The sequence below is a fragment of the Aedes albopictus genome, chromosome 2 (genome assembly GCF_035046485.1).
Source record: "Aedes albopictus strain Foshan chromosome 2, AalbF5, whole genome shotgun sequence".
NCBI classification, from domain to species: domain Eukaryota; kingdom Metazoa; phylum Arthropoda; class Insecta; order Diptera; family Culicidae; genus Aedes; species Aedes albopictus.
This window is the reverse complement of record NC_085137.1, coordinates 243,041,316-243,069,232: the sequence shown is the minus strand read 5'-3', so window position 1 is coordinate 243,069,232 and position 27,917 is coordinate 243,041,316. Positions and strand designations below refer to the sequence as shown.

The following is a 27,917-nucleotide window of genomic DNA, read 5'->3' as shown; positions in this document are numbered from 1 at the left end:
GAAGAGGAAGCCGAAGCCGCAGCCGCTGCAGCAGCTGAAAACACCCGAGCGGAAGGAAAAGTGCCCCCCGGTGTTCGTGTATGACGACCCGCCGGAACTGCGTCCCGATCTGCGAAAGCTTATCGCGCAAGGGCTGAAGTGCACCTTTCGGCTGTGCACTTTTGGAGTAAAACTGATGACCGAGGGAAAAGCCCACTACAACATGGTCATCAATCACCTCGAAGAGAAGCGGTACCAGTACTTCACCCACGATGTCCCTGGAACCAAACCGCTGAAGGTAGTGCTCCATGGTCTGGATGAAGTTTCAGAAGAAGAACTGAGGGAGGAGCTGGTGAGTTGTGGTTTGAAACCCACAGGAGTCTTCCGGATTGTTCGACACGACAAATCGCGGAAATATCGCGATGAACTGTACCTGGTTCATCTTGAACACAGGTCCACCACCATGAAAGAGCTGAAAACCATCAAAACGGTTAACAGCACTGTCGTGGAATGGGCCCGGTATAAACCGAAACATCGGGACGTCACGCAATGCCAAAATTGCCTCCGTTTTGGTCATGGGACAAGGAATTGTTCCATGAACGCCCGCTGCATTAGGTGCGGAGAAGACCACCCCGTCACGGAATGCGAAAGGATGGAAGAAGCAGACCCGAAGTGCGCCAATTGTGGCGAAAACCATCAAGCCACGGCCAAAATATGCAAGAATCGAGCCGAATTCATTGAGATTCGCAATCGTGCCTCCACCAAAAACCAACCCAAAAGGAAGGCAGTGGCGCCCCCGGCGCTAAATGAACAGAATTTCCCCGCCATCCCTCGACCACGGCGTGACATTCCGGTTCTTCCTCCGCTCCGACCCCAGCAACGTCTTGCAGCTGCTGCTGCATCAATACCTGCACAGACATCAAGGCCATCGAGCTCAGCACCACCAGCTCCACCCACCAACCCCTGGGCGCTCCCTCCTCCCGGATTCCATCGGAGCCAACCCAACACTGAAGGAAGCGACACACTCCCCCCCAGGATGCCGATTCCCTCTACCAATCGGAGCAACTGCTCCCAATCTTCCAGGATATGGCGGTCCGACTACGCGGCTGCAAAACCAGGTACGACCAGATTTACACGCTGGGCATGCTACTCATCCAGTATGGCTAGTGTGAATCTGGTGAATTGGAACGCTTGCTCTCTAAAGAGTAAAATTACAGAACTGAGCGCCTTCCTTGAGGAGAGGAAAACTGATATAGCGTTCATTACTGAAACTCACCTCAACCCCGAAGTGAGCGCTACCATCCCAAACTATCGCCTCGTGAGACTCGATCGGCCCGACTCCAGGGGGGGTGTGGCCATCGCACTCAAACAAGGAATCAACTGTCGTCTGCTGCCGAGCCTTCAGCTCCAATTTATCGAAGCCGTTGGCGTGGAGGTCGACACGTCCGTCGGAAAGGTGACTTTCATCGTGGCTTACTGTCCAAAGCAGGCCCAAGCAACAAACGGTACGGCGGCTGCACTCCGGAGAGACATATCAAAGCTGACTCGGCGACAGGGGCAGTTTGTCATCGCTGGAGACCTGAACGCCAAACACCAGGCATGGGGAAACCCTTGCTCCAACTCAAACGGCGTCATCTGGTGCAAGGATGCGGAAGAAGGACACTACACGTTTCTTGGCCCGGAAAGTCCCACCCGGCTGACACGGTCCGGGGCCCACGCAACGCTAGACGTGTACATCACCAATATGGGGATCGTCTCACAACCGGTCACATACCAGGAGCTCAGCTCGGACCACTATCCGGTGGTGGCCGAAGTTGGTTCTGCAGTGCATCGGTACGAGGTCACCAGACGCAACTACCACCGAGTCGATTGGGTTCGGTTCCGTGACTGCGTCGACGCCAACATCGGGTATGAGGCCCGGCCCGAAACGCCTGAGGAAATCGATCAGCAACTCCACGCAATCGAGGAGGCCATCTCCTTGGCACGCGAGCGACATGTACCAGCTTCCCGTATGGTGAGTAACTCCTTAAAAATCGATAGTCTTACAAGAGATCTCATTCGCCTTCGCAACACCACCCGTAGACGGTACCAGCGTACCGGTCTACCGGAATTAAAAACCGAATACAATCGCATGACCAAAACCATTCAAGCCAGAATGGTGGACCTCAGGAATAAAAACTTTTCCAATAAGATCCGCACTCTCCCAGACTGCGCAAAGCCCTTTTGGAAAATTGCTAAAATCTTGAAAACCAAACCTCGGCCCATTCCAGCGTTAGTTCCACTTGACGGTAACGGCTCTGCTGATCGCTTGATAACTCCCGATGAGAAGGCTGCTGAGATAGGTCGACATTTCGTCAGCTCTCACAACCTCGGACATGACATAGTCAGTCCGCATGATGCTGTCGTTAGAGATCATGCAAACAACTTACACCTGATCCCCAACGACTTCACGGAGGAGTTGGAGGTCACAGCTGACGAATTGTCGACCTACACCAAATCATCCAAAAACATGAAGGCCCCAGGTTTCGACAACATCATGAACTTGGAGCTCAAAAACTTGAGTTACCAGTTCTTTCAACATCTGGCACTGATTTTCAATCAGTGCCTCAGACTTAGCTACTTCCCTTCATCTTGGAAGTCAGCTAAAGTCATCCCCATTAAGAAACCTGGGAAAGATCCTTCATCGCCCAAAAGCTATCGTCCCATCAGTCTTCTCTCGGGGTTGTCAAAGCTTTTCGAGAGAGCAATCTACCATCGGCTGCTCAACTCTGCTGAGCAAAATAACATCCTTCTTGATGAGCAGTTTGGTTTCCGACGCGGCAGATCCACCGTCCACCAACTGACTCGAGTTACTAACATACTCAAAAGGAACAAGTCTGTTTCTAAAACATCTGCCATGGCACTGCTTGACATTGAAAAAGCGTTCGACAGTGTATGGCATGATGGCTTGGTATACAAGCTGCAGCAATACAATCTTCCAAGCTTCCTAGTGAAGATCATAAACAACTATCTGTCGTTAAGGACGTTTAGGGTCTCAACTAATGGAGCAACCTCCCAACCGCATCATATTCCCGCCGGTGTTCCGCAGGGGAGCATACTCGGTCCGATGCTATTCAATCTGTTTACCTCGGACATGCCCCCTCTCCCGGAGAACGGGTCTCTGTCGCTGTTCGCAGATGACACATCAGTCGTTTACAGCGGAAGAGTGATTAGATCACTCACATCGAAGCTCCAACGAGGCCTGAACGTCCTGACAGATTACTTCAACAACTGGAAGATCTGTGTTAATGCGGCGAAAACCCAAGCCATCCTGTTTCCACACTCAAAATCTCCCAGACTTGTTCCTGCTGAGAACTGTAACATCATCCTCAGTGGAACTGCGGTGGAGTGGGCCAACGAGGCTGATTATCTCGGTTTAACCCTGGACAGCAAGCTGATCTACAAACAACAGGTCGACAAAACCGTGACCAAGTGCAAAGTTTTGCTAAAACTACTGTATCCCCTCATCAACAGAAGATCATCACTATCCCTAAAGAACAAGCTTGCTGTCTACAGGCAAATCATCCTCCCCGTGATAGAATATGGCATGCCAGTCTGGGGGAGTTGCGCTAAAACTCACCATCTAAAACTCCAAAGGGTTCAGAGTAAATTCCTCCGAATGATTCTGAACTCTCCCTGGAGGATGAGAAACACTGAGGTCCATCGTCTGGCAGGAGTGGAGATGTTGGCGGTGAGATTTCAGGAGACTATCCAACGGTTCCAAAACCGTTGTCAATCATCCGATCAAGCCGCCATACGGGAGCTGGTCGCTCACTAGCGGCTCGATGTTAGATCATATAGGTTATCAAATTTAGTAAGTAAGTAGGTTATCAAATTAGAAAGCAAACACCAAATGCCACAAAATGGCAAAACGATCACTAAGCTTCGGCTAAATCACACTACACATATTTGTCAAACACAAACACGAAAACACCAGAGCTGAAAAACCATGAGTTGTAACAATCACTATGTAATTAATAATTGTATAACACAAAACGAAAACATGAATAAACGAATATTTTAACTAATTTCTTTCGTCATTTTCGTTGGATCAGTCAAAGAGGTTGGTGGCGCCTCCAGTACGACAGCAGCACACACCCACCCAGCGACGGCTCGGCTCGGCTGGACATTTCATCCAAGGCAGCAAGCGGCGGGCCAGTTTACGACGGCTTCCAGCATTCAGCATGGAGAAAACCAACACGCATTGCGTGGCATGGTGAATTCATCTAAATCGTCCAGAACGGTCCTTTTCAGGACCACCGAAAATCTTTCCAAAAGAGAATTGGATTCGATCGAGAATAGTGTTGCACCCAAAAAGTAAAAGACATCGTCGTTTCTCAACAAGAGTGAGGTCGGCTATTAATTTTATTCACGGCAGCAAACAGTGGATCAGTCTTCGGTGGCCCAGCATTTGACGCGGAGAAAACCAACATGCATTGTGCAAAATTGTGAATTCATGTAATTTTCTTTCTTAAATCATCCTGATTCCTCAAAGGTTTCATTCCATAGATCGGCAAAAACGTGGTGCAATCGAAAGCTGAAAATATGCCTGGTGAAATGGCTCTGACACAGTGATCAAGCTGGCCGCTAATGGAATAAGGAATTCATCGATACATTATCATATCTAGACCGTTTTGTGTGAAACATGGTTGTAATTCTAACATTCTTTCGTCATTTTCGTTGGATCAGACAAGTAGGTTCGTGGCGCCTCCAGCCCGGCAGCAGCACACACTAACACAGCGACAAATCTCTGCTCGGCCAGGAATCTCACCAGGCAAGAAGTAAATCTGCGGCAGCAATCAGTTTCCGACGGCGGGGAAAACCAACACGGCATGGTGAATTCATGTCGTTTCCTTCCTAAAATCGTCCATTAAACGGTCCTTTTCAGGACCACCGAAACTAATTGCTCAAGAGTTGCGAATCGGATAATTTTCCTTCGTCGATTTAGAAATCATGGTAGCTTGCGACTTTGACTAGAATAACTTATGAATACGCTCAGCGAAATGGTTTACATTACAACTTTACTCCATGCATAGCTCCGCCCATTCCAAAATTGCCAACGTATCTTGGTTATGTATTTTGAGGATATAAAAGTCGGAATCTCGCATGGACTTTTGTCCATTTTGACTCTTCAGTCGCCGAAGGTGGTTCTTCCGAGGAAGTGTTTCGTTGTGCCGGTTGTTGTGTGACAGGTGATAGTGAGTACATTCCGTTCGTTGCTGAAAGGATGCCGCGCCGTTTGGAAGCAAAATATCTTGCGAACTTCCGCAAGCGGAAGCGTGAAGAGCAAGAAATCGAAGGAGTCTCGCCGAGGCCTGCTGTGACGAATGCGGAACGCATGAGGCAGTACAGGCAGCGGAGGAAAAATGCGCGGGAAACTATCGGCGTTGGTGTCGGGCCCGGTGTCAATGCCGGTACGACTGCGGCTGCCAATCTTGAGCCGGTGCTCAATTTTGTGCTGGAACCTCTTCCGGGCAGGAGCACTGATCCGGTGAGATTTGTAGCAGTCCCAGTCAACGGTACATTGCCAAATGGTGCGGTTTCATATAGCGGTGAGTAAAATTATCATTTTCAAAGTGCATTCGCGGTCATGCAACTTGTATCACGCAAGCATTAAGTCGTTAGCATAGTATGATCCCGGTGCAGCTGTCAGGAAAAGTTTTCTGCTGTGCATTACTGCTGCAAGCTAGTTTGTTATCTAGTGTCGTACTTTCAAAAATAGCAGATAGCTGACTGAAAGCATTAAAAGTGCATGTATCTAATCTTTTTAAGTGAGCAAGTGTTGTTAAATCACCGTTAAATAATACCATTCTTCAATTCATAATACTTAGTTGGTTTTATTTTTCCATTGAAACTCGGCTTGTTTCTTCAGTTACGTGCTTTTTACTTGCTGACTTTTCACGATTCGGTACAATGTACAGGGTTTGATATGAAATATATCGATTTGAATAGCTTATCGTGGGAAAACTTTCACGTATTGATGTTTATGCTAATGATTAAAGCACTCCAATTCCACTGCTTTTTACTTTTGTGCTTAATGTGGTAGAGTTAAGCGACAAATTCGTAAATTGAAAATCTGTAGCACTCATGGGGGACTCGACGGTTGACGTTAACACGTTGAGCTCGAAATGTGAACGTTGTATAATCTTTGTAATCCAGACATTATTCAATGGCAAGCGTATAGTAAGTTAAAGATTTTCCTCATTTTTCTTAGGAATCGCTCCATCTATTCATGTAGATGGGGAAGCCCATGATGAACAATTTCGATCCCAAGGTAAGTGCTTATTGACTGTTGTATGCATATTATTGTTGTGAAGATTTTCAAGTTTACCTGTCACCACATTAATTCCACAACGAAATCTATGTTTATTGATTGACGATACTTAATATACACTACTTTAGGAATACCCCTATAAAACTACGATCATATTTGTCAACAGAAAGCATTTTTTGACGTATACAATATTTTGTGTATTTTTCTTCTCAAGAATATTTCAAATAATTTATGCCAGACACCAAGCCAGACACATTTTACCAAAAGCATTAATGATTTGGCAAACATTTAATCATTATTTTCAATCTCATTTTACAGAACTTGTTCCATTTCGTTCTGAGCAGAACGAGTCTGTTCTAATTCCTGATCACTTTGGTCAGGGTGAGTAAACTATTGGTATTATCATTACTAATTGGTGCGCATAATGAATCAATTAATGTTTACAGGAATTGACATATCTATACCAATTCAAGAAGAACCAAAATTCGATAAAGCTGATCGAGAGTTCCACAAACGGTTCACTGAAAATGAATTTGGTATACCGTGCAGCGTATGTGATAGGCTGTGGTTCATCAATGATCTAAAGTCAATCACCGAAGCTGCAGGAAGAGTGTTGATAGAGGGAAATCATTTTGAATCGGTCAATGAATTCAAAGTATGCCAGACTTGTCGCAGCAGTTTGCAACGTGGTGCTGTACCCAATTTGTCAACATCGAATGGGTTCAAATATCCACCTTATCCTTTGGGCCTTCCACCGCTGGACCCAATTAGTGAAAGGCTTATTTCACCACGACTGCCATTTATGCAGATTCGTCGCCTGCGCCAAGCGCAAGGTATGATTGACATATACATTTTCTCATTTTATTCGATTATATAAAATGTTATCCGAAATTTTAGGCAGTTACACGATCATTGGTCAGGTGATCAATGTTCCAGTAGATGTAGATGAGATGGTTAGGGCACTTCCACGCGAGCTTGAAGATGATTATGCTTTTAACGTGTGCATTAAAAAGCACCTTATTCATAAATCAAATTACTTGTCTGGATTCGTCAAAAAGTCTGTGGTGAAAGCTTGGTTGGAATATCTTGTTACCACTCCTTTGTATAGACGGGAGGGGGTAAGTTTTAACCAGGAACGATTGAGCGCTATTGCTTCTGAGCCTCAACCTGGTTCATCGCGGGATGGAGACGCGATCCAGCTGGATATCATCGAGGAAACCAATGATGTGGAGATGTTTGCTGGTCAACAACAGACACTTATGTGGAATGAGGATAAGTGTTTGGAAATCGCCCCAGCTCAAAACAGGAGACCAGTTTCCATCGTTTACGATGATGATGCCGAGGAACTTTCCTTTCCGGATATTTATCTTGGACACCCCAGAAAATTCAAGGCTGGGACTCACGTCACGCCTTTCATGAAGGCTACCAGTGAGCTGAGACGGAGTGATAGGCGAGGAGCCAAGCCCAACCATTTGCTGTACATGGCTATGAAGATTCTGCGTCTTCGAGTTACCGAAGGGTTACAGCATGTCTTCAAAAGCGTGGGAACCGCGAACATAACGCGAGGACAGCTCAACGACCGAGCTTTCGTGGAAGGTCTTATGGAACGGAACCTGTCGTTTATGAAGTCGATACCAAATTCAGTGCAATATTGGTATCAAAGGAAACAGGACCTTTTCGCCATGATACGACAGTTGGGGAACAGTGATGCCACATACACAGATTTACCTAGAATTACACAGATTTTTTCCCATTTTCGCCTACAGATATCTGTGATCACAGATCAAAGATTTTTGCAATAAAAAAGACTTTTAAGATTTTGAAAACTATGACAATGACTCTCGTGAAAAAAAGCTTTATTATAATTTTCAGATACTCAAATTTGAATGATAGAAATTAAATCTTCTAGTTGGATGGTCTAGGCCATGCCTCAGGCTCATTTTTTTCGAAGTTCTTGTGGTTTCTGATGATCTTCAAATGCAACCTGGGAGTGTTTTGGTCGACGTTATTCTAAGAACATTTTTTTCCGTTTTTTTTAAACAAATTGTTCAAAAATATTGGATTTTGGAGACATTTACCTATCACAGATTTTTACTAAGATTTTCTGAAATTTCCTACAGATGAAAAAGATTTTTTTGACCAAAATCACAGATGAAAACCGAAAAAAATGTGGCAACACTGTTGGGGAAGCCAACAATGTTCCTGACTCTGAGCGCCAGTGAAACTCAATGGCCTCTTTTGTTGAAGCAGCTACACAAACTCTCCAGTGAGTATAACGGCATTGCTTTAACGGACCCGCTGCAGGAGCTGAGTGCTCTACAGCGAGCAACGCTGGTCAACGACGATGCCGTCACGTGCTGCTTGTACTTCAACAAGCTTGTCGATGTTCTCATGACGATCCTTTCTTCACCAAGGTTCAGCCCGTTGGGAAAGCATTACGTCGTGGACTCCTTCAAGCGCATCGAGTTTCAGCATCGCGGCAGCCCACATGCACATATCATGCTTTGGCTCGCAAACGATCCTAACGAAACTGTTTCTGAAGATATGCCTGCTACAATGGAACTTATTAGGAAAGTTAGTTCCATCAGCTCTGTGCATTTGCCGGAAACGATCAAGAAGCAGATTCATGACCACACGCGTACTTGCTACAAACGTAATGAAAAGCGTTGCAGGTTTAACATACCGTACTGGCCAATGAACGAAGAGCGAACACTGATTCCTCTCACCGCTGATGATAGTCGCCGTGATCGATTGAGGAAGCGTGCCTCGGAAATGAGACAAATTTTGGAAACCAAGGCATTTGACACGTTAGAGGAGTTTCTAGACGACTGTAAATGTACGTACGAGTACTACCTTGATGTTCTGCGTTCTTCGATTAAGCGACCAACGATCTTCCTGAAGCGAGTGATGAATGAGCTATGGACGAATCCTTTCAACCCATGGATTGCTCAAAAGCTTCGTTCTAACATGGATTTGCAGTTCATCCTCGACGTGTACTCATGTGCGTGTTACTTGGTTGACTATGTCAACAAGTCCAACCGCGGTATAAGTGGATTGCATCGAGAGCTTATCGCTCTGCAAGAGCAGTATCCGGACCAAGATTACACGGCTTTGCTGAAGAAGGTTAGTTTGAAAATGCTGAACTCTGTGGAGATGTGTGCCCAGGAAGCTGCATGGGTACTTCTGCGATTGCCTATGTCTGAAGCCAGCAGGAAAGTTCAATTCTTGCCAACGATGTGGCCTCATGAAAGGATAAGATCTAGGAAACAGTACAGGCAGATGGATGAAGAGGAAATCGATGAGGATTCGACTGATGTGTGGACCAAGAACATTATCCAGAAATACGAAGAGCGCGATGGCTTAGAAGATGTGTGTTTAGCTGACTTCGCAGCACGGTACACTCAAAGAAGAGGTACTAACACCTACACTATCCGGAATGTCCCACGAATATTGAGATGGCGTGGCTACAGTATGAACGAGTTGGCTGAGTACAAGCGTGAATCGGTACTTTTGTTTTGGCCATTCAGAAGCGAAGTTTGCGACATTCTGGATGGCAACAAGTTTCTTCAGCTTTATGATATGAACGAGGCAGATCTCTTGAGAAAACGAAGGGAATATGACTGCGAGCTGAACTTGGAACAGACTGTAGAGGAATACCTTCGTACTTGTGAGAACGAAGAGGTTGGTGAGCAGGAGAATGCCGCTACAGAGAAGAATGATGAATTTGTGCGAACGATCATCATGGAGCCCAACAACGACGATATTGAACATTTGCCCACAGGAGCACTGAATGCTGTCATCAGGCAACGTACTAATGTCATGTCGAAAGAAGATTACTGTGCAATGGTGCGGACAACCAATGCTGAGCAGCGCGACCTCATCCTGCAAATGATCCACAGTTTGCACAGTTACGATGAAAGCAGCAAGCCGATGCAGATTTTCTTTACTGGACCTGCTGGGTGCGGTAAAACATTCACTCTGCGCATTTTAATGGAGACGATAAACCGCTACAGTCAAGCCCACAACGCGCAGAAGAACGCCTATGTGGCGTGTGCTTCCACCGGAAAAGCAGCCGTTGCTATAGGAGGAACAACCGTTCATTCAGCGTTTCGGATCACTATGTCAAGGCGAGCCAATTCGAAACTCAGCTTTGAGATGCTGCAGTTGTACCGCAATGCTTTTGCAAACATTAAGGCGGTCATAATCGATGAAGTTAGTATGATTGGTGCGGATATTCTCAACACCATTCATGCGCGTCTTCAGGACATTAGTGGCAATTATGATGATCCATTTGGCGGAATTAACATCGTATTCTGTGGAGACTTGCGACAATTGCCACCCGTCAATGCAAGGCCTGTTTACAAGCCTACAGGTAATTCCTTTCACGGTGCTGTTCTTTGGCAAGCATTGGATTTCTTACCGCTTGTTAAGGTTATGCGGCAGACAGATGTAGAGTTCTCCAGTATACTCACTAAGATTGGTAATGGCCAGCAAATGACTGCTGAGGAGACCAAACTGATTGAAAGTCGGTTCCGTACTGTAGAGTGGTGTAAACAAAACGCACCAGGAGCAATAAGGCTTTATCATCGGAATGCGGATGTTGAAGCATACAACAACGAAGTACTGCATAATCAGGATGCTCTGGACTGTATAGCGGATGACGTTTTTGCGGGATACAAGGACGCTGGTCAACTGGCAAGCTCTCGCATCAAGCTCTACAAGATGAGCGTCGTGGAAACCGGTGGGTTACCGTATTTGCTACGCCTTTCCGTTGGTATGCCATACATGATTACAACCAACGTCGATGTAGAAGATGGCGTAGTGAATGGTGCGATAGGTGAGCTGAAATATATTGAAAAGGATGAAGACGGCTCAGTTGTGAAACTATGGTTCAAGTATGACAACGAGACGATAGGTGCTGCGTTGAGGATCAAATCGCGACCAGCTGTCTATTCAAGGCCAGGAATTCTGCAACCCGATTGGACTCCTATTGCAAAACGTTCAGGTAACATAAAGCTAAGCAACATCATTAAATGCAAACGCATACAGTTTCCGGTGGTTAGTGCCTGTGCGTTAACAGTTCATAAGTCGCAAGGTGGCACTTTCTCCGAGGTCGTGTATGATTATGACAAGGCTCAAGATCAGCAATTGGTGTACGTTGGCTTGTCACGTGTTACGATGCTTCAAGGCCTTTACTTGACGAACTCCACAAACTCGTTTAAATTTCATCATGCTAAGGGTAGCAACTCACCAAAGATGGTGGATTTAAGGAACGAGTTGTTGCGTTTGGGTAATCACCGACTGCGTACACTAGGAGATGAACTGAGTGAAGTAGTTGAAAACAGCGGCTCTGCATGCACATTGATGAGCCTCAATGTACAGAGTTTGAACGCTCACGCGCAGGACATAGCGACTGATCGAATCCTTTCAAGCGTAGAATTTCTCGCTCTGAATGAAACCTGGATGGATGCTACCTCTCCAATAGAGATTGATGGATATAAGCGCATCACCCAGTGCAAGCGAATGGGTATGAGAGCGGCTGGAGTCGCGATCTATCAGAAGGAAACGGCATCAACCGTGGCTGTTCCGCATCCCATCAAGCAACTCGGTGAGGATCGAGACGAGACGTTTGCCGAAGTGATCAACTATGGAGACATATGTGCAGCAAAGGTTAATGTTATGGGAACCGAAGTACTTCTAATGTCGGTTTACATTTCACCAGGAACAACCATAAGAAATACGAAGTTGTTCATGACGCGGAAATTGTTCAGATATGTTAGACTGGACACACCAATGGTTGTCACTGGAGACTTTAATATTGACGTTTCCAAACAAGAAAATTTTGATTTCCTTAACTTCATGAAGAAGCATTTAAATTTAACATTAGCTAATCCTCATAATGAAGCAACCACCCTAGGTGGTTCGTGTATTGATTTAACCTTCATTAAAAACATTAGCGCAGAGTGTAGACGCTATTGCTCTTATTTTTCTTATCACCGTCCAATTTTATCTGTGCTCGCAGTAGAAGTGCCCGAACCATCAAACATCTAATCTACAGGAAATACATCGCTACGCTCAAGAAACCGGAGCCCGGAATGCAACGTTATTCGATACGATACACAGCAAATGCTCACCACAAACAACACCTGGTCGCTAACAATCATCGGTAGCACAAGAACCTTCCCAGGAACATCAGAACCACCAAACATCAAACGGTCCTTTTCAGGACCACCAAAAATAGTCCACAAGAGTTATTGGAGAATTCCAGATCCAAATATTTTCATTCCTGTTCTTGACACTTCTTCTATTTCTTCTCTACTTCTTTTTGTTCTTCTTGGCAGAAATCCAAACTGAAACGGAGCCTGTCTCTCAGCTCAGCGTTTAATCATCACTTAAACAACTATTAACAACTGAGAATTTTCTTTCAAATCTGCCATGTTCGTACGCACAAACACGGAAGTCAAGATCCTCGACCGTAACGGAAATGACGTCCAGACACCCTTGCTGTTGCTAGATAGCTGCATTCACCAGATAGGGTAGAAGCTTCAAAAAAGTTTATTACACGCTAAAAGTTGTCCTACGTCAAGCTTGCGGTTATGTCTCAGACATAACCCACCCCTAGTTTTTCTCGAAAAGGAGCAATAATTAGAAGTGATTGTGGTATTTTCATCTGATCGGGTTCAGGAACAGTATGGACAGGCAGGCAGAGGGAGTCATCCCGTGACACAGTGGGACGAGGTGGTGAGGTCTCGCAAATTCTGCAATAAAGCACACCGATAGATAATGACTTCCACGTACAGACACACTGGTATGTATAACAATGTCTGTGGGTGTGGATATGAGAGTACTCGAACGATAAGATAACAACGTGGTCGGAAGATAGGAAATACTGCGCAGCTCGAGAGAATTAGGTACCAACTGATTCCTGCTGAGCTTATCAGTCATCGCCATCATCGTCAGGGAGATCCGTTTAAAAAATTGCTCGTAACGATGGAACAGTAATCTCGAATAATTGCTGAGAGATTTTGGTGACTCATGCTTAGCCAAAGTTAATTTCCCTAGTTTTCAACATTCAGGTTATTCCTTTTTTGACTAGGTATATTATTTTATTTAAAAATAAACTCTTGCCATGTTTAGCAGATCGACGTTTCTACACTGGGGTTGTGTGTCATCTTCAGGGGTACTGAAATTGAAAATATGCTCTAATTTCAACAACATACAAACTTTGTCTATGGTTTAAGGTTGTACCGTCGAATGACATGGTACAACCTAGACTTAAGAGCGATTGAATAGACAACACCTTCATTGATCCAAAAAGGATTTCGAGATATGCTGGGTAAAGAATCCAGTTATATTTTTCATTCAAATAGAAACCTTCGTTAAGTTTAGCATCACAAAATATACCTCGCAACGCTGAGGTACTACGAAGATGCCGAAAAGTTCTTGTATCTGGGCTCCTGAGCATCTTTACTAAAGACAACATCCTCATCTTAGAGTTTTTGAGATATGCTGAGTGCTTAGTAGTAAAGTGCATAATTCACCACAGAAAGCACTAATAATTCTTTTTTTTTTTTTTTTTTTTTTTTTGAAGAGTGACCAGGTGGAGCTGCAGGACAGCTGATAGCAAAGCCTGGACCCTTTCCCAACTTTCCCCCTACTAGGACCAATACTCACGATGGACTAGACGATGTCGTCAACTTGAGCAAAGTGTGTAGTAATTAGTATTGGGTCGTAGTAGTTTTTAAAATTACTGTGTTTTAACTATTCCCATCGCACTAGTGTTTTGACCGAATGGAAGCTCCAAAGATGATATGATAATTGAACAATATTTCAATAATCAAAAATCTCCGAGATCACTGGACAACATACAGAGAGAAAAAAAGCTGTACATGTTAACGCCTTCAAGGTACTATTCCTGAGAAATATTACAAAGAAGAGCAAAAAATTTGTCATAGCTAATGTTTACAGGTTTGATATTTTTGAAAATTATTCGGAGACAGCTGCCAGAGCTAGCGTTATTAGCCGATATGGGCAACTAGTTTTCTGATAGCATCTCTAAACAATAAATCAAATAATAACCTAAGTTTTTTACAATACATTCTGAAAATTATTTCAAGCTGATTACCAATAGTGTCAATAACTGATGTTGGTCATTGACAGCACCAGCATCATACCCAAATAACTCTCATATTAGTGTAAGGTAACACTTTTTGAGCTTCCATTCGATTTTGTAATGAAATCAGTCAAACCCTATACGTCGAAATATAGTCTATAATGTGTCAAATTGTGTTCTTAGTTTCGTCTAGTCGTCCGTAATTCCTGCATTTTTGGTCAGTGTTATAATACCGTCTAGAATATAAAACAAAAAAGTTCAGTCAGCTGATTGTTGTGTCAAAAATTAAAATGCTTAAGATTATTTGTCAACTTCTATATATTCATCCCTACAAAACCTATAAAAAGAAGAAATACAAATATACACTCATTTCTAAAATCAGCAGTTTTGACTGATTAGGGTCCAGAATTTTCTAAAGGTAATAAATTTAATTGTTAACGTTACCTAATCTGTAAGGCTGTAAGTCAACTTATCCTAGCGTCCCCTGTCCTGTGTACTTTCGAATTCAAGTGATGAATGATGAGTGTAACGCAGAGACCTCCCCTACCCATTCTTGCGTTACGTTAAATTCAACAATTATTGTTAAATTTGAGAAAATTTAAAGAATGCAAAGATTAGGTCTATGCAAGCTGAATTATAACTTGTGATAAATGCACTACGGATACTCCTTTGGTTCCCATTAGCACTTACGGCCGATTCCTTCACTTGCGCTCAACTCGTAAACCAGATATATCTAGCTCAAAGTCCAAGCAGTGGAGAATAAACAGGCGCTAAAATGCTAATGGGTTAAGCCCTCCCATCGCGTCAAGATTGAATATCCAGGGGGAGGGCACCACAGAAAGCACTAATAATTCTATTTCTTATTCAAATATGAATCATCGGTCATTTTTGCTTTCAGCTTTTAGTAGTTCACGAAATATTTACTATTCTACGATAATCTTCCTTCAATCTCTAACCATCTTCACCCCAAAAACTAATGAGTATCACCAATACACATTCCAACACATTACGGTACTTTCGTCGCCGCGACGCTCGCGCTCCCAGCTTTCTTTTGTTTACGTTTTTTGCACTATCGCCTGTTCGACGCCCGTTCGTTTCGGAGATTTCGGAGCTAAATAGAAGCCTTTCTCTTTTGCCCCTTCTTCGCTCTCACACATTCACAAAACTGCATCCATCTGCTGATGTCACATCACTCCACTCATCGACATCTCGTCATTGCCACGCACCGAAACGCAGCGCAACATCGGTGGCGGCGGGCAGACAGCAGACACCAACCATCATCAGCTAGAGTGGGCCAAGTGCAGCTCCAAAAATAATTTCAAGGCAATCTCCGTTCACATTGAATTTAGGAGTCGGAGCCACCCGACCCGAAACCCGAAAAAATTCTCACTCGCCGAATCCATACGCAATTTCGCAACTCCGCGAGTCGCCGCCGCCGTCGCCATCATCGTCGGAGCTACGCAATGTAGATTGAAATCACAAACGACTCCACCACGCGGTGTTCCCCAGACCGTGGTTATAAAATTAAAACCATTAGCCAAATGGTGCTAATCGCCAATCGTTTTCTATTATTTTTCAATGTCTGGACAAATATTTTAAAAAATCGTAAGATAGGTATATTTTTTTAAATAAGGCGTGTCAGCAACGTTGGGCCTTAAAATCAAATTGACGAATAAAAGTAGAGGTTATGTTGTGAAAATTTTGAATTTTGAAAGGAAAATAGGGGAACTTTCGGCTGTTCGAGTCCGTATGAAGTTGATCATCAATATTAACTTCTTTTCTCGATCAGCCTAGATAGCTGTGTAGTGTCGGTAGCGATTGTCTCAATTGGCTAAGAATAACACTACGGACCGCCTGTTCCGGTGGTAAGAATCCACCAACAGGTGACCCCTAATTCATGGTGTGATGCGGCTTTATGCTTACCGTGCCTAGGAATGAATGGCTAGGGGGGTCTAATAAAAACCTAACCGTTAACGGAGCCTTTGGAGTACCAGGGCGCCCTCCACAGTATGTAGCCCTTACTGCGCTAACCGGAGCAATGGTGCAGTGGACCTTGTGTTTCTCCGAGACAATCAGCTGCCCTTCTTTAGTCTCACTTGAGGCTAAATAAGGGCGGGATTATGAAGATGTTGTTAATTAGTTTAAATTTTCACCTATATGGTTTCGCATTATGCGATTTACACAGTGTATTCTGTGTATCCTCGCCTTTGGCGTTTTCCAATCGATACCGATTTGATTTTATTGTTGCTGTTCTTTGTTGTGCTGTTGTTGCGAAGAGTTTAATCTTACCTAGTTTGGGTAGTGGCTACGGTTGAGACAGCTTAGATCAATCTTCAGCATAAAAGAACAGCAACGATCAATCTTTGCAGACTTATGCAAAATGGTACAGCCCAAGTGGCCTTGGTACAAGAACCTTACTTTCGTAAGGGAAATTTCTATCTAGGAAACCTTGTGAACCCGGTGTTTGCCACTTTCAGTAAACATGAAATGGCAAACTCGCGTGTCATGCCTCGAGCCTGTGTGCTTGTCAACAACGCAATAGTTGCTACACTCATCTCTGAACTAACCACCAGAGATGTATGTGCTATCACAATTGATGTATCTGTTGGAAACCTCAACAGGAAATACATCTATTGTTCTGTGTATTTACCGCATGATGAACCATCCCCTACGGATGCTTTCAAACAAGTCATCGCATACTGCACTTCAAAAGGCCTTCCGCTAATTGTTGGCAGTGATGCTAATGCTCACCATATCATCTGGGGCAGCTCAGACATTAACTTGAGAGGCTCCAGTTTGATGGAGTACTTAAGTAGTACAGATCTTGCATTACTTAACATAGGCAACCGCCCAACCTTCATGGTATCTGCTAGAGAGGAAGTGTTAGATATAACGCTTTGCTCTAGCAGAATTAGTCACGAGCTGACCAATTGGCATGTGTCAGATGAAGAATCTTCATCTGACCATCGCTACATCTTTTTTGAACATTTAAATGTTACTTCGCAAACTTTGCGTTTCAGGAATCCTCGGTCAACAAACTGGGATCTTTATACTGATTTGGTTGCAGCCAAATTTCATGGATATTCACCATCCATTGACACTCCAAGTGATTTAGATGATGCCGTTGATACTACAACGACATTCATCATGGAAGCTTTTGAAGAAGCATGCCCTCTACGGTCTGTGAAGATCACAAGAGGAACCCCTTGGTGGAACTCTGATCTGGCGAAACTCAGGAAACAATGTAGAAAGAGTTGGAACAGACGACGTTCGGCTGGTTCGGAGGCTTTCAGGTCGACTCGCAAGGCCTACAGGAAAGCTCTCCGGTCTGCTGAACGATCCGGCTGGAAAAACCTTTGTACAAATGTTTCCAGCTTGAGTGAAGTCAGTCGGTTAAACAAAATCCTTGCGAAATCTAAGGATTTCCGGGTGAACGAACTTCGTTTGCCAAATGGCGATCTGACTTCCTCTGATGAGGAAGTTCTGGAATGCTTATTCAGCACACACTTCCCTGGATGTGTGGATATTACATCTTCGGATGATCCTGATGTCTTTTCTTGTAGTTATGATTCTTTAGCTTCGGCTCGGAGTATTGTAACTATAGAATCGATTGAGTGGGCTCTTAATAGCTTTGCTCCTTTCAAATCTCCTGGGGCAGATGGGATTTATCCTATTTTGCTTCAGAAGGGATTTGATTATTTCAAACATGTTTTGAAAAAAACTACTTGTTTGCAGTTTTGCTACAGGGTATATTCCCAAATCCTGGAGGGATATTACTGTAAAGTTTATTCCGAAAGTGGGTCGTGCGTCGTATGAAGAAGCAAAGAGTTTCAGACCTATCAGTTTGACCTCTTTTCTTATGAAATGCTTAGAACGCATTGTGGATCATCACATCCGTGATGTTCATCTGGCCAACGTGCCTCTTCATGTGAACCAACATGCCTACCAATCTGGTAAGTCCACTGTAACTCTTTTACACAAGGTTGTTTACAATATCGAGAAAGCATTCGCTCAAATGCAATCTTGTTTGGGTGTTTTCTTAGATATCGAAGGTGCCGTTGACAATGTGCCATTCGATGCCATACTGGAAGCCGCACGGAGTCATGGTATATCTCCAATGATTTCCAATTGGATTCATCAAATGCTCAAAAACCGATATCTCTTCTCAACATTGCGTCTAGCAGGAATTAGAAATTTGAGTGTTTATGGATGCCCCCCAGGGGAAGTCTTGCACCGCTTTTGTGGAATCTCGTAGCAGATACGCTATTGAGGCAACTCAATAATAGCGGTTTTCCTACTTAAGGTTTTGCCCACGACTACCTAACATTGTTAGTTGGTATGTGTATCTCCACCCTTTTCGACCTGATGCAAAACGCTCTTCAGGTAGTTGAGGGGTTGGTGTCGCCAATATGGCCTTTCGGTTAATCCGAGTAAAACATCTATTGTTCTTTTTACGGAAAGGCGAAACCGTAATAGCGTTCGACTTTTGCGTCTCTTTGATTCTGAAATCGATGTGACTGAACAGGTTAAGTACGTTGGAGTCATTCTTGATTCTAAGCTTTCCTGGACACCTCATATTGAGTTCACAAACAAGAAAGCTTCGGGCAATGCCGGCGAAACTTTGCCACAACTTCGGATCTAAAACCCAACTATATCAAATGGATTTATACAACTGTTGTTCGACCAATATTGGCCTATGGATGGCTTGTGTGGTAGCAAAAGGCCGAAATGAGAACGATCCAATCAAAGTTAGGCCATCCCCAAAGAATGTGCTTAATGGCGATGTCTGGAGCGTTCTCTTCAACTCCCACGGCAGCGCTAGAAGTTCTCTTTGACGTTACACCACTACACATTCATCTCAACAAGAAGCACTTCTTGCACTTACCGTCTACGGGCACTTGGTCTACTAGAGGAAACTCCTGTGAACCGCAGTTCAACACACACCTCGTTGTTTCCACTTTTGATGAGTTGGGACAAAATTGTCCTTGCTCCAAATGATCTTACAATTGCTTGTAATTTTCCATATAGGACATTTTCCACGAATTTCCCTTCCCGGGAAGAGTGGACATCTGGATATCTGGAAAGAAGTATTTCAGACGACATCGTATGTTACACTGATGGCTCCCATCTCGAAGGTCGAGCAGGTGCTGGCAAGCTTGCTATTTCATGAAAACATTCGCGAAATGATGCGATTTGCTTTCAACAACGAATACGTTTTCACCCATCCTCGCTTTATTCAATCAACCTCCCATACGAGTAGCACACGAACGGACTCAACACTGATCAGCATAGTTGACTCTTCCTTTTCGCCGTTGAGCCGTTGCGTTCTAGCCAAGCATCTCTTTTCATCGCTTTCGATGCTTTTCGACAGCTTATCGCGAAGCATCGTTGGCTGGAAGCTTTATTAGTATGGTATCGGTACATGCGAATGTTGCTTCTGTGTGCGTGTCGAGCGTTCGTGCCGTAGCTTCGCAAACCAACCTATTCGGTATGGTTCGGCTGTTCGGGCGAGCGTGTGACGGCCCAGTCAGATGTGTGCAAAATCGTTTGTGATTTACATCATGTTCGTTTTGCTACCTCTTTGCTGCTGGTCATCACTGATCAGTGCACAGTTCAATCGCACGCGATAAATATACAGTTGATGAGTTGTGATGAGCACTAGTGAGGTGATCATTTGCATCATTGGGTGCTGGTGTTTATTCTCGTGAACTAAGGCTGCCAGGGCGCTATTAAAGCACTTGCGTCGGCCAACTCCAGGTCCAAGATAGTTATCACTTGTCGAACACAAATTGAGGAGCTGAATTCAGCAAACTCTGTTCACCTTGCATGGGTACCTAGCCGTTCTGCCATCGCTGGAAATGAAATGGCTCGCACTGGAGCCATTTCATGAGTTAGCAGTCATGAGTTAGCTCGCACTGGAGCATCACATGACTTCATTGGCCCTGAGCCAGCTATTCCAATATCGAAGTGTTGATTAATGCTTCAGATTCACACCTGGGCTGCCACTCAACGCAGACAATACTGGAATATTTTGGAGTCGAAAAGACTCCAAATTGTATTGTACTTAGCCATCTCCAAGGGTGGCGAAGTAATCTTACAAATCTGTCAAAGCAGAATTGCAGCATTGACTGGCCACTGCCGACTCAGCTATCACATGGCGAGTATTCAGCAGGCTGATTCATTTGCATGTGATAGTTGTGAATCCGATTATGGAACTTCGTAACATCTGATATGTAACTGTCCAGTTTTTGCACAACTGCGTTTTCGAGTATTCGATAAACACTTATAAAGTGAAACGACTTCAGAAACCTGAATCTTTAGGATATTCTATTGTTCTTAATCCGCTGTGGTAAAGAGCTATAGGCTCTCTTTGCGCTTTATGCGTTATTACTGTGCCCTTTCCAGAGCGCTGTTTGAACCCATTGTGGACCGCTTATGCGTTAGTACCCTCTTCCAGGGTATTGTTTTCCTATTTCCCTACATGTCATTATGCCCATCCTTACTTTCTTCCTATTCCCTCAGGTAGATGATAAAATAGGCTATTATTATGGCGATGGCACAAATGTCCCAAATGGAGAATAACGTGCCCCTGGAGCCGGCCGTCTCATACCTGATACCAGATGAAATCCCTGAAGAAATTTCAGTAGTAATCCCAAAAAGAGCTTCAGGACAAATTCCTGGATGAATCCCAGAAAGATTTCCAAAAGAAACATGTGGAGGATGGATTAGAGAAAGAACTGAGGAATCTCGAGACAAACTCCTTGAGAGATACCTTAATCAAAAAAGGTTCTCAATATACTCCGAAAGACAACCAAGTGGAGTCGAACAAGAATATCAAGAGTGGTCCTAACATTCTTGAGGTAATCTCAGAAGATACTTGTTAGCGCAAGGTAGGAGGAAAACACAGTCTTTTAGTTGCCAAACTGTGCAACTTTAAAGCTGCAAGAATATTTTATTAATAGTACATTTTACATACAAACATTATTAGATTTACTTACATTTCTGTATACTCTTACTTATTTACACCTGCGCTACAATTCACTGCTATTTCAACTCTATACTGCAGAGTATTTAACTACTAGAAGTACTTACTACGTACTACACAAATTCATACTGACTGATAATTGACTGAATATGTACAATACGTATGTGTCAATTTCACCCGCAGTCAATCGGCATAAAGTGTATCGGTGCGTAGGGATGAGCCGGTTGCTTCACACATCTGACTATCTGTTGCACCGCACAGTGGTTGCGGTAACATTCCCCACCCCGTGAACAACCGCTTAAACTGTAGCACCACGTACCGACTGCCAATACATGTTCCAGACTACCAACAGCTTTGATAGATCTACGGACGATTTCTTCCATACGGGTTTTTATCCAACAGTTTCTGCCATTCATGTAGCCTATGAATTCATCGCCTATTGGTGATCTCCCCGTATAACTTGACCGCAATGGGCTTACTGGAATCGCTTCCGTTGAAACCAATTCCGGTACTGAAGCCTTCATGACGATTGGTTGTGTGGTAGATTCTGCCGTCGACGTGCATCCACTTTGGATACTGGAACAAACTGCACTATTTCGAACCACTGTGTTGGTCGACACGACTGGTGTCGAAGATGTAGACGAAGAGTTTCCATTTGTACAAGCTACTGATCTCTTCAATCTAGCTGCCAACCGCGAATCACATACTACGTGATCGCTGATTATGTTTGGATGGCCCGATCGACTTCTAACGTTTTTTAATTGCTGCAGCAATTCAGACTTCTTTTTGAGGAAGGCCTTCTCTGCTTCAAACTCCTTCAGCTGCAAATGTGCTTGAAGTTGCAACCACTCCAACTAGAGCTGAAGCCGTGAAGATTTTGTGTTGGTCTGCATGTTGTCCACTTCAGAGGCCATACTGCGGCAAATGATTATCTGACTGCAATAATCATTCACAGTGCATTTGAACCACTGTGCTCTGATGTGCGAATACAATGTGTTCCCTTAACAAAGGCAGACCAAATGAAGCTGCTATCGATTCTGACTATGAAACAATCAAACAGTACCTGCTCTTTACTGCAGAACAAACTATACTGTTTTGGCCTCACGGATGTAAAACTTGTTTTTGATTGCTTTACTTGTAGTCCTAGCAGCACATCTGAATAGTTTGCTCATAGCCTGTTTCTAGGTGACGACTTCTGTTCAACTCTGGACCAAGAAATCTTTAAAGATTGTTAGCGCAAGGTAGGAGGAAAACACAGTCTTTTAGTTGCCAAACTGTGCAACTTTAAAGCTGCAAGAATATTTTATTAATAGTACATTTTACATACAAACATTATTAGATTTACTTACATTTCTGTATACTCTTACTTATTTACACCTGCGCTACAATTCACTGCTATTTCAACTCTATACTGCAGAGTATTTAACTACTAGAAGTACTTACTACGTACTCCACAAATTCATACTGACTGATAATTGACTGAATATGTACAATACGTATGTGTCAATTTCACCCGCAGTCAATCGGCATAAAGTGTATCGGTGCGTAGGGATGAGCCGGTTGCTTCACACATCTGACTATCTGTTGCACCGCACAGTGGTTGCGGTAACAATACTCATTGGAGGAATTCCATGCGATTTCAGCAATTCCTTGATAAAGATTTTTATAAACAGTTTGCAATTTATTTCTACTGCTGATAACATAAACCAATTGGTTTCACACTACAGATTCATAAGAAAACATGCAATTGGAGATATATATTTTTTCTCACAAGATACAAAAATAGGATTTAAAATATTGAAATTGTTATTTGTGTAAAGAGTTGCAAAAAGTTGATTTTTTCAACAAGAGTACATTTGGGTAAATATTTACGAAGAGTGCTGAAAAAAATGAGTTTTGCAACGAGTTCCACACAAAATGCAATGATCAAAATGCAACTCATTTGCGTTACATAATGTTCATAATGCAACTCATTTCAGCTGCATAATGAACCAGTTCTGAAAAAATGGCCAATGATTGTGTCCTGTTCATTCACTCTTAATTATCCTTCCACAATAAACTTATAATCCTCTGTCGGGGCGATTTTATTTATTTTTTTAAATTCAGTATTCAGTATTCAGTATTTATTCAGTTTAACGTTAGCCTATAGTTATAAACTTTTCATTAGGTCAAGGAAACATACATTATAGATTAATACAAATTGTTTGAGTAGCAAGTGGCGAAATAATAACATGCAATGTCCAAATGTATTGTTGATTTTGATTTGTTTGTCTTTTTTTATTGAGAGGCCCTAATTCTTAACGCTTTTTGTATGACTTTGAACTTTAAACATAAGTTACAGTTTATATAGAAAGTGCTAGTGAAAAAATGCCTAAGCCCAACCTATTAAAAACAATCCAGAAATCATTGAATTTATTGTTTATCAATAGTTAAGTGATCGTTTTCAATAGTTGCACAAATTATTTTGATGTTTCATATTATATTATGAATGTTATATCATAATAATATCATATTATGATATTATCAACTGTTGTACTATTACAACTGTTATCAACTGTTGTACTATGTATTACAACCTAAAGTAATGTTCGCCGAGAATCGGCTGATCTCCTTGCTACCATGGGAAGAGAGGATTAAATGGCCGAAAATATGTCCTAGATACGATTTTTTTTAATTTTGCCTAAACATGCAGTATACAAACCGAAATCGATTGGCAATCACCAATGTTTTTTGAAGTTTTTTATTTTTAACGATAACGGTCGAAGGATCACCGTGGGCGCGACACGTGCGCTAGAGTAGCACGACCATCGGACGGAGCGACAGGCGCTCTCCGTCTCGCTCCTTCTGTCACGACGCTGCTAAACACAGTCACGCACACACATTCTCACAACCCCAGGGTCGCCGTCACCACTGGCGACCCTCGTGCTTTTTTGGTTGTATGTAGCAGCAACACGGCAAGGTGTCACAATAATCGCAAAGCAACTTTTTTTTTGTTTCTTCTTGTTTGATTTGACGCAATTACACGCTCAATGACGTCTTGATTTCCACTATCACCCACTACCATAAATTTCTAATCATTTTTACGCTCTTATTCGCGACAAACACTACCTTTTGATAAACTTGGCTCCACACAGAATTTCACGAAATTGCGAAAATTTTATTTTCGTTCCACACAAGCTGGCGTATATCCTTGTCTAGGCTGCTCCCCCACTTCTTATTCCAAATTCGTTATCCTTTTCGCTACGTGTTTCTTCTGTCACTAGTCACTCGTTATTTTCGCACAATCTTCGTCACTCTTTCAAAATACTCTCGACTCGCAAAATCTGAAGCCGGATTCCGAAACACCCCAACGCAATGCACTGCTGCTGCTGCTGCCAAGCCAATTCCACACGCGCGACGGCACTGTTTCTAGCTCTCTAGCCGCCGACGACTCTCGCGACGTGAAGCGAAAACAAAACGCAACTTGCGAGCGACGGACGACGCGGCAAACACGAAATCGGAAAACCAAAAAGCCAAAAGCCGTGAGATCGACCTACTTGCGCGCTACTTGCGGAGAGGAGACCCGAAATAAGCAACCAACGACGTGTGCACAGAAAGATGCTTCAAACCGCCTTGAAAGCCATAACTGTACTGACGACTGAACTGATGGCTGTGCTGAAACCGAACCGAAATCAGCGACGACGACGACGACGACGACGACGGAATGCAAAAGGAAATCAAAACGTGGCTACGCTACGAGAGCTGCTGGCTGGCGTTTTGGGTCTTGTTGTTTTCTTCTATCCTTTTGTGTTGCATGCATGTCAGACAGAAAAGGCAAGCAACACGCATCAGGTTGAGCTTGGGTCCAATTTCACGCACACTGTTACATCTACATGTGTGTAAGCAGTGAGAGCGAGAGAGAGATAATATGCAGTGGTGTGTGTGATTCGTTTGCGTCCGACCGAGTTGCACAGTACAAAATTTTGAAGTTTGGGATTAAGAAATTAGAAAAATCAGGTGCAAGATCAGGGGGCTATAGCAACTGGTCAAAACGTCAAAACAGTACGTTTACCACAGACAAACAGACGTGACAATCTGATAATTCCCATCGTGCTTCGATTTAACGATCTTTTTCAAAATTTGATAGTTGGCCAACTAACCACCTGTGGCGCTCACATCGTTTTTGTTCGAGTTTGACGTTTGCTCACTACCGCCACCTCGACAGCCACCTAGTTGATGGTCGGTCAAACTCAGTCATTTTAGCAACCTATACAATTCAATGTGAAATGCTCATTCACAATTGATTCTATTATTGCGCGCAAACCCCAAAATTTTATTCCCACCTTTGGGTTTCCGCGCCGAAGACCTAGCGCCAGATTTGGCGACAAAGAAAACTGACAGCAGTCGCCAGACAGTTGGCAATCCTGATTTTTGACGGCGGCCGCCCGGTAGTCATGGGAGTGGATTGTTGTCACGCAAATAGATCTTTTCGCTGAAAATGCATGTGTATTGAGTTATTGTTGACAGATTTTCTGCAGTGTTAGTGTGAAATTCAGCGATTTTCTGTATCGCGTAAGCCTTCGCTGGAAGAAAACGTCATGTTGTTCAGCGAAGCAAGGAAAATTTTCAGTGAAAAAAGCAATATGTTAGAAACATTTGATTCAATTGTTTTTCTATTGTTATTTTAACATTGAATTCTATTGTGAGAGTATTGTTTTCAATGGTTCTGTTACATTAGAAACCTATGTTCACAGACAATCAAACGTAACACTCTGATAATTCTCATCGTACACCGATTTAACGGTCTTTTTCAAAATTTGATAGTTGGCCAACAGCCCAACCGTGGCGCTCGCATAGTTTTTGTTCGAGTTTGACGTTTGCTCACGGCCACGGCTCACGGCCAAACTTAGTCCTTTTAGCATTGGGCGAATATGTTTCCGTGACTATGATTTGAATCGAAAAATGTTCGATGTGTTACGTCTGTTTGTCTGTGTTATGTCGTTCTATTGTATTTTTTATCCGGGCCCGGATAAAAACTAACCATAGGGTATTTGGTGAAAACCATTCCTGCACCATACAGTGTACCAGCTACAATAAAGTGTATTGAAATGAAATGGTTCGCTAAAAGCTTTGCACATTGTAGCTACTATACATTACATTCGATTTTTATGTAACAATATATTATACTGCTTTTTCTTACGTTTGAACCATTCACTTTTCCGCAACATTATTTTTCCGTGCTTTTTCAATTATTTCTTAAGTTTTAGATTTTTTCCGTGCTTTGTTTTGTTGATGTGTGTGACTTTTTCGAGGCGAAGAAAAGGAAAGAGAAAAAAGTGAATAAGTTGAAACATCAATTTAGTCAATAAAATGTTTAAATCAGTGGTAAACCAGGTAGGTGTCCCAAGAGCTGCAGATCCAAGAGATATGGCGTACTAGGTATGTAGAGTGCGATGAGAGAAATACGAATGTAGGCAAGAATGTAGATCAACCCGGAAAGACGCAGATCAGATTACCGCAAATCAATAGATAAGTTCAACACTATTCTTTCTGTATTTGCAATTAGAGGAGTTTTCATCTCTTCTCTCTTGTGAACTTGCCTTCGACCACAATCGACTTCATCTTTGACGTAGAGCCATCTTTAACATATGGACTGGACTGAGCACTGAAATGACTTCTAATATAGGTTCGTCTGCGGGTTTGCTTTTTAACCTAACTGATATTTGAATCGAACTTGACAGGTTTCTCATGAGTTGTTATGTATTTCAAACTTAAGTTTTTTTTGTTTTTTTTATGTGTATTCTAACATAACGCTTATTCTACACTTTCAAACTTTAGTCAAACTGGAGCCTCAATATTGCAATAACGGTTAAGCAGGCTGTAATGATACTTATGTACATCGTCACCCACTTCATGCAACTACATTAGTGGTCTAATAACACTTAGCGCGCTCGGCATAGTTCCATCATGCCGCTCAAAGTGTTGCCACAAATAATGCTTAGTCTGCAAAACCCGGTTATCTGGCTGGTGGGGCATGGGAGCCTAAGCTTCAACTGTTAATGCAATCAGAGACTACTCAGACTTAGACGTGGGCGATCCTATATATGAAGGGTTATCCAAAACGCTCTGGAGAATTCCCAAAGCAAATTCTAATAAATCTAGTAAGCCTAAGATGCTATTAACAGAAGGAAAATGACAAGATAATATAACATTAAATGGTTTATGTAATGTAAAACAATCCAACATAATGCTAGGTATGCACTTCAAACGAAATCGCTCAAGTAATTTTCGTTCAGTGCATTATTTTTCCGTGACCGGAATGGTCAAGAAATTTAACACAGCAAGCCCCATTTGATTTGACGTTTCGTTTCAGCTCCGTACTAGGATCCGGAATAAAGCGATGCTTAATTATTTCTTGAGCGATTCCTTGCCTGAACTGTCTACGCGATCGAGATAGGCCAAGAAATTTCTTACGATCAGCGTACTACCCATAACAATAGAGAACTATTCCAAAACCATTTGATTAAATGTATGACCAGTTTAGTGAA

General features: G+C 43.0%; 1 protein-coding gene across 1 annotated transcript in view; it reads right to left on the bottom strand.

The window, feature by feature from the left end:
* The window catches only part of LOC115258013 (tribbles homolog 2), a 229,298-nt gene extending 204,238 nt beyond the window's left edge, over positions 1 to 25,060 (bottom strand). The window contains exon 1 of the mRNA XM_062851434.1: positions 24,499 to 25,060. The gene's annotated coding sequence lies outside the window, so the exon portion shown is untranslated. The remainder of the gene's footprint in view (positions 1 to 24,498) is intronic.
* Between the last annotated feature and the right edge of the window lie 2,857 nt (positions 25,061 to 27,917).